We start from the raw sequence: 7,982 nt of genomic DNA, 5'->3' as shown, positions 1-7,982 counted from the left end.
AATTTGCACAGACTTCAGAAAAGAGAATCAGATTCCTCTGGAACTGGAGCTACTGACCACTGTTATCAGCCATATGGGTGCTAAGAATCAATGCTGGTGCTCTTATCCCAGTGTTCTTAACCACTGAGCAATCATTCTAACCCATCACTATTCTTTCTAAAAACATTAATTAGGGGCTGGATGGATGGCACAGTGGTAAAGAGCACTGGCTGCTCTTGCAGAGGATCCAGGTTCAATTCCCAGAATAGTAAAGTATTTAGACGATTAAAACCACATTAATTAATTAATTTATTTATTTAGAATGTGTGTATGTGTATGGACATGTACATGTCTCCCCACATGAGTATGTAGGCCAGAGAACAACTTGCAGTAGTCAGTTCTTTCATTTCATCATGGGTTCTAGGGGTTGATCTCAGGTAGTCAGACATGGTGACAAGTGCCTTTACCCACTGAGCCATTTGGTCAGACTTATCAGTATTCTTTTTTTTTCTTTAATGCTTTTACAATTTTATTATAATTTTAAAGAAAAATCATCAGGGAGACAGGTGAGCTGGTCATCTTGGCAGCTGCCTTGAGGAGGAGAATGGTAGGGAGCAGGGAAGAAAGCCACGAAGCCACTCTGGTTTACAGCCTGCATGGAGGGCAGACCCAGACCTGTAGGTGTCTGGCAGCCACATGGCTGGGAGAAGGAAGCTTTAGAAAAGATAAAGAAACACAAGATGCTAGGGGCAGCCCAAAACCTTAAAGTAAGCATGTTTAGAAAAGGGATATGGAAAAGAAAAGGAAAGATTATGCTTTTATGAAGAATTCAGGAAAACAGGAAGACTTACAGACTACATAACTGTGGCTTGTCCAGAAGTTCTGCGCTAGGAGGCGGGATTCCAGGTAGGAGAACTTCCCTATCTCATGAATGAATGAATGCATTAGGTATTATGCCCATCTATTAAGCATAACAACGTGAATCTGCCTTCCTAAGGGTGATCCTGTGATTAGATGATTGACCAGTGAACCTGGAAAGGTGGGTCTTTCCACAGACTAGAGATTTTATTGAGATTGACCAGTTAAACCTTAGGGGTTATTTGCTACTCTAACACCAAGCATATATGGGTGTGTTCCTCAGTTCTTCCTGGAATTTCTGGCTGCAGGCCAGGATAGGGTCTGGGACAGCTCACCAAGATATCTTACACAAAACGGAGGAACTAGGGCTATGACATCCCCTACTGGCTCTGGACATAGTCAAATCATTGATTCTAGGAAATGAATCAAATCACTGACTCACTCTGATTAGTGGCTCATATTGGGTCCTTAGAACCATAATTTTGATGGCATTTAGATGCCTCTTAATATATCCAGTAAAACAATTTAGGAGACATGGACCCACCCTAAAGGCTAGGAGGAGTATTACCAGAGGCCCAGCAAAACCAAATTATGCCCCTATAATTGGCATAAAAACACCAAGTCTTACCTAAGGCCATGTATGAAGCATCTTCTTTCAGGAACAGTAGGTCCACCGCCCTTCTGTTCTGTAGCACTAGTTCAGCTAGGGAGTCAACCTATCTCTTCAGGTGCCTGATGGAGTCCTGTAGATGTCCCTTAGGTGGAGGGAACTCACCCTCCAAGGTCTGGAGGAACACACAGATTTGGAGTGGGAAAGGATCCCTGTGACCCAAGGAAGCCTGAGAGTTGAGATAGGGGAGCATATCACTGTTCTTAATGTAGACATCTCAGTCAATCATGTATATGATCTATTACTAAAAACTATTCACACTTTAAAAGATATTTGAGGGAATGAAGAGATGACTCAGCAGTTAAGAGCACTGGTTGCTCTTGCAGAAGACCTGGATTCCCTGCACCTACATGGTGGCTAACAACCATCTGTAACTCCAGTTCCAGGGAAATCTGACCCTTTTTACTGATCTCCACAGGCATTTCAAGACATGAGGATACTCACATACATGCAGGCAATGAACTCATACATTTAAAATAAATATAATAAAATGTAATAAAAATAAAATATATTTTGGTCTCCTGTAATATCCTTGCTATATATATTTATAAAATGTCCTTGTTTGCTTTATAGTATATATAATTCATTTTTAGATAATTTTATACATATATACAGTGTATTTTGATCAAACAAAGTCTCCTGCTCCCCCTACAACACCTCCTAGAATCTCCTTATCACATCCCTCTCCAAATGTCATTATCCTCTTTTCATAGCCCACTGTGTGCAATGGGAGCTCTCTTTATGTTCATGGTTGTTAGGGCATATTCTAATTTCTTTTCTGTTGCTATGAGAAAATATGTTGACCAAAAATGAACTTGGGGATGAGAGGGCCTATTTGGCATATATTTCCAAATCACAATCTGTCATTGAGGGTAGTCAGAGCAGGAACCTGAAGGTGGAAACCATGGGGGACACTGCTTGCAGGCTCACTCTCTGCCTGGATCACCTATAGTCCCACGATTATGACCTGCCTAGGGATGGTGACACTTACAGTGGACTGGGCCTTCTTGCATCAGTTAATAATTAAAACAGTCCCCCATAGACATGATCACAACTAATACTATGTAGAAAATCCCTCAGCTAAATTTTCTCTTCTCCAAAGCTTCAAGGCAGTATCAAATTGACATCCACTGAATGGAGCATGGGCAAAATACCATGAGCTGTATCCCCAGAGAAACTGACTCTCCTTACCCAAGGAACCCTTAACTGCCAAAGCTCCTTAGATAGAGGTGGGAAATCTTGAGTCTTTCTCCAATGTATGTTGGATTTCTGTCTATTTTTATCTTCTGTCTTCTGCGTGTCTACAACATGGGTCCAATTACGTAAATGCAGGCAATACATGAATACACATAAAATAAAAATAAAATATAAAATATAAGTAAAGAAAGCTAGTCAAGAATGAATGAGCCATGAAGCAGCATCTTCCATGATTTCTACTTTACTTCCTTGTCTCAGGGGTCAGTTCAGTGGTCATGGGTAATGCTGTATAGACTAGCACATAGTCCTGCTTTCAGGTTCTTTCCCTGACTTCTTAATAATGCACTGTGTTCTGGAAGTATAAGATGAAATATACCTTTTCCTCCCATAATTTATTATTGTTCAGAGTGTTTTACAATAGCAACAGAGAGGACACTAAAACACCTCTATATTATTCATGCCACTCTTGTACCCATAGGCATATCTTGTCAGGTCAGTAGTTATTGTAGCTCTCAGACTTCACAGTTGGGTAAGGCTGTTGAAGGCTTTGCTTCCACCCAATATGGCACTTTCTTACAGAATGGAAGTTAACCAGTAGAGAAGTTTCTTGTCAGTATCAGCTTGAATTCTTCATATTCTGTACCCCCAAGAGAGTGCAGTTTCTTCAGCAAAAGGGTTGTACAATTTAGTTTCTGTTGATAAATCAAGAGAAATGGAAATAGTTTATTTTGCTTTGGGGGGAGGATTTATTGGATTCCATTCCCTCCTGACCAAGAAGTTGAAGTTATGTATCACACTGTGCTGGATACCTTTAGTGTCAACTTAACACACCTGGCTTGAGGGAGCCTGCATTGGGGAACTGCCTCCATTGGACTGGCCTGAGGCCACGTCTGTGGGGCATTTTCTTGATTGTTGAGTGATGTGGAAGGGCCCAGCCCACTGTGGGTAGTGCCACCCCTGGGCAGGTGGACCTGTGTTGGATAAGAGCACAAGCTGAGCAAGGGCCAGGGGAGCAAGCCAGTAAGCAGTGCTCCTCTGTGGCCTATGCTCCAGCTCCTGCCTCCAGGTTCCTGCTCTGAGCTCCTACCTTGGGCTCCCTGATGAACTGCGACCTGGTAGTTGTAAGCTGAATAAACCCTTTCCTCCCCAAGTTGGTAGTGGTCAGTGTGTATCCAATGTCCTCCTTTATCAAATGCGCACACCATACACACACACACACACACACACACACACACACACACACACACACACGGCACTGGACCTTTTGTTTGATGGTCTATGATATCAAGGGTAAGAATTATCCCCCTGTGTGGTGTACCTCTATTTAAACTCTTGATTTTCTCAATGCAAATAATTGTTGTTAGGAGATAACTAGTCTTAAAATAGTCAACTTTTACAAGAGTAATAAGAAAGAATGATATTAGCTCTATTTATCAGGCAGCTGTTAGACCCAGTTTTTGTTGGTATCTTGCTAACATTTGAACCAAATACAGGTGGCACTAGCACTGAGTTCTTTCCTGAGTAAGTTGATTTAACTTTATATCGGATATTGGATTTACATTGTCTAGGAAAATCATTTGTCCTTCTCAGTAGGATAGATAAAGACTGTTATTTTTTGTCCTTTAGCATACAGTGGCACATGTCTGCTTAGTTATGGGCTCGAAACTATTTGATCTGTGCACTGGGATAGGCAATAAAACCACCCAAGTCTGTTATTTATCATGATTTAAAAGGGAGATTCTATTTCTAGGCTAGGTCTGACATGTCACTTTTTTGTGGTCTTTATTCTGTAAGTAAAGTCAAAACTTTTCCAAATAGCTTATTAATGTAACAGAAAAGACAACAAAAGTTTATTGGCCTCTCAAATTCCTTCATATTCTTGGTCAATTAATATAAAGTAATTATAATATCAACCTAGTGTGTTGTAAATTAGCTTTTACCTAGGTGAAAGATGTAGCTGTATATTTTAGCTCAGATACACAGCTGATAAGTATTAAAATTCAAATCATTTACTCCTCAAAGCATACAACATGTAATGATTGACTTCATTAATTGACAAAGGCAATTGGGGCTTATTTTGCCTTCATGATTCAGTCTAAGTGCATGGGAGTGGATATTCATAAAAAGAAATTCAAATGGAAGGAGCTTTCATTCTACCTAGCTTTAAATACTCACTTTACAGAGAAGTGCAACTGTTCAGCCAAAGCTGACATTCCATTTTATAATATGTATCTTTTGTGATAGGAGAAAAGTTTCCCAGGTTTACAATTCTTAAACTTCCATCTATTTTGTGTTGAATCCTTATCTACTGATGATGTCAGAACAGATGTTTATATGATCCACACGTCTGTGTCTTCCTTTAAGTCACACGGGGCTAAGGAACAGCTTTCAAATGCAAGGAATGACAGAAAAATTGCCCCATGATTACAAGTTGAAAATGTCAAGACAAGGATCTTCCCCAAAATGCTTATGCTTCTGGTTTATCTGTTTATATTATAATAGAAAGGGAAACTCAATAAACATCTCTTTTAAATGGTTAAATAACTGTAGAAAAAATATAATGTAATGAAATATTCTGGGAAGATAGAGAAGGAGATAACTATGGGAATTGATATTCCCCATCTTGAGAAAAAATGTTATTTAGAATCTATGTCATGTAATTATTTTGAAACTCTGAGTTAGTAAAGGTTTAAGTCCACTGAAGTCTTGCAAACTCCAGAGGAAGCTTGGGCTTAAAAGTTCAGAGAATTTAAATAATCATGTCTTCCCAGCACAGCAGTGCAACCCTTATCCCAGCACTGTAGCAGACAGCCACACGTGTTTCAAGAGCAGCTTGCTTGCAGCTAAAGTGAGTCTCAGTGGACAGAAAATGTCACTGCCTACAAATAAAGGGGGTCTCTTCTTGATTCCTTCTGCTTCTTCTGATCTCAGAGACATAAAAAACAGGCCACAACTCATACTTGTTTCATTTCTACCGTGTTACAATACCTCCACCTCTCTCATCAAAGCTGAAGCGACTTTCAAGGAATTTAAAATGCTAGCATCAATTCCTTACCTCCATTTTTCTCTGTTTTCAATGCACATCACTCAGATATTAATGCAAAGCTTTAAAACCATAATGTAAATGAGAACGTTAGAAAGGCAAACATCTAGATCCAAGGAATGTTGCTGTCTCAGAAACACATAGAAACAAACTATGGTTGATGCTTATGGCTTCTTCTTTGCACAGAAATAATCTATAATTAAAAAAAAAAGATGTAAGAAGTCACAGTAGGCCATTAAAAACAATTGAGGAGGAAATTTAATCATTCCACACAAAAATTAACAATAGGCAACTGGAAACATTAAGGATAAGACGAAGGACAAGAATCCAGTAAGGAACATAGAAAACATAAAATAGGAAAAATATGCCCCCCTTACTTATAATTAGTAATCACCTCAAACCTAAATGTACTAAACCTTCCCATCAAAAGTTAGAGATAGGTAAATCAGAGGAACCACATGAACTAATTATGTGCCATGTAAAAGATCACGTTGAATCCAAAGATTAAAAGATTGAAGGTGGGAAAAAAATGAAAAAAAAAAATCCAAGTAAATTCTCTGAGGGAAAGCCTGAACTAACCTGCTCACTTCACTTACGTTTGGTCACCTGCTTTTATCACCAGTTTTAGGGGTCAGCTTTCTAAACAGCAACCTCCCAGTAGCTGGGCTATGGATAACATATCTAACAAATGGGTTCTGATGGTAATCATTACACAATTTTTTTTTTAAGAAAAGGGTAAGCTTCTTTTGTCTGTCTCACACTGTTGGAGCCACTAAGGGCCTTGCTTGTCAAATGTCCAATGGGCAACCTTTGATGTTAGAAGACCTCAAACTACACCTAGGGCATGCTCACACCCTCATTTGTGAACATGCATCCTATGATGTGCTGTAATTTTTTATTGGACATTCTGACACTCTCATCAGGTCACTCCTCTGTGCTCTCAACTCCTTTATCCTGGCATCACACCATCCATTTTGTTTTATTCCATAAATCTCAATATCTTATCTTTGGGGAGGCAAATTCCACAGTCACTGGATAGATAAACTCATCATTTCAGTGACTGGAATTCTATGAAGTAGGCAAAATAGGCATGGTTTGATTATGCAAATAGTAAATAAAAGAGAATAAGAAAGACTTTGATGATGTTAGACAACATAAACCATATCAAAATTACAGTTGAGGGGCTGGAGAGTTGGCTCAGTGCTTAAGAGCACTGACTGCTCTTGCAGAGAACCCACATGGGGACTAATAACCATCTTTTCAAAAGGATCCCACACCCTCTTCTGACCTCTGCATGCATTGCACAACTCAGCACAGGTGCACTTACATACACATAGGCAAAACACTCATACACGAAGAATAAATAAAATATTAAAAATTGGAGTTAATAAAGATCAGTATAAGTAAGTTTCAATAAGCAGGAAAACGTGACTATGATCATTAAACACCTAGTAATAAACCACAAAAATACTATGAAAGAAAACTCACAGAAGACAGAAATAGATACTTTTTAAAAACTTTTATGTATTTTTTTTATTTTATGTGTATGAGTGTATTGCCTGCATGTATGTAAGTGTACCCATGTCGTGCAATGCCACAGAGGTCAGAAGAGGGCTTCAGATTCCCCTGGAACTGGAGTTAAGAACGGTTCGTGGATGCTATGTGGGTGCTGGGAATCACACCTGGGTCCTCTGCAAGAGCGTTCTGTGCTCTTAACCGCTGAGTCATCGCTCCAGCCCCAGAAATAGATATTTTTATACTGATGGTTAGAAAATTTAGGTAAGATAAAGAAGACTTAAAGTGGTAGGTCGGCTATATATAGGCATGTGTAGTCCTGATTGCAGCTTGCAGAGTTCAAAGCTGGGTAAGACTGCTAACTTTCTACCTAGCAATATGATGAACATGTTCCAGGACTATGACAACCAGCCATAATGGAAGATGCTTCTAAGTGAGCATAAGCTTGCTTTTTCTACGTCTCATGTCCCAAATTCATGGTTGTCTTGAGCAACAGGCTCTTTGCATCAAGTACTGGTTGATATTTAAGAGCAATGGCAATAGTCAGCATTTGTGAGAGGAGTTCCAGAGAAACCCCCCTTAACCAACAGCTTGAAGGGAGGTGTCCCACACCTGGCACTGGGCTTTTTGTGTGATAACGCATGGTGTCTGGGAGAAGCATTATTCCCCATATAAGATAACTCCATTTAAGTTCATTTTCTCTACTTCGATCCCTCCACC

This window comes from Nannospalax galili, unplaced genomic scaffold (assembly GCF_000622305.1).
Source record: "Nannospalax galili isolate Female #2095 unplaced genomic scaffold, S.galili_v1.0 scaffold716, whole genome shotgun sequence".
In the NCBI taxonomy this organism is placed as follows: domain Eukaryota; kingdom Metazoa; phylum Chordata; class Mammalia; order Rodentia; family Spalacidae; genus Nannospalax; species Nannospalax galili.
Note: the sequence above shows the minus strand (reverse complement) of the source record.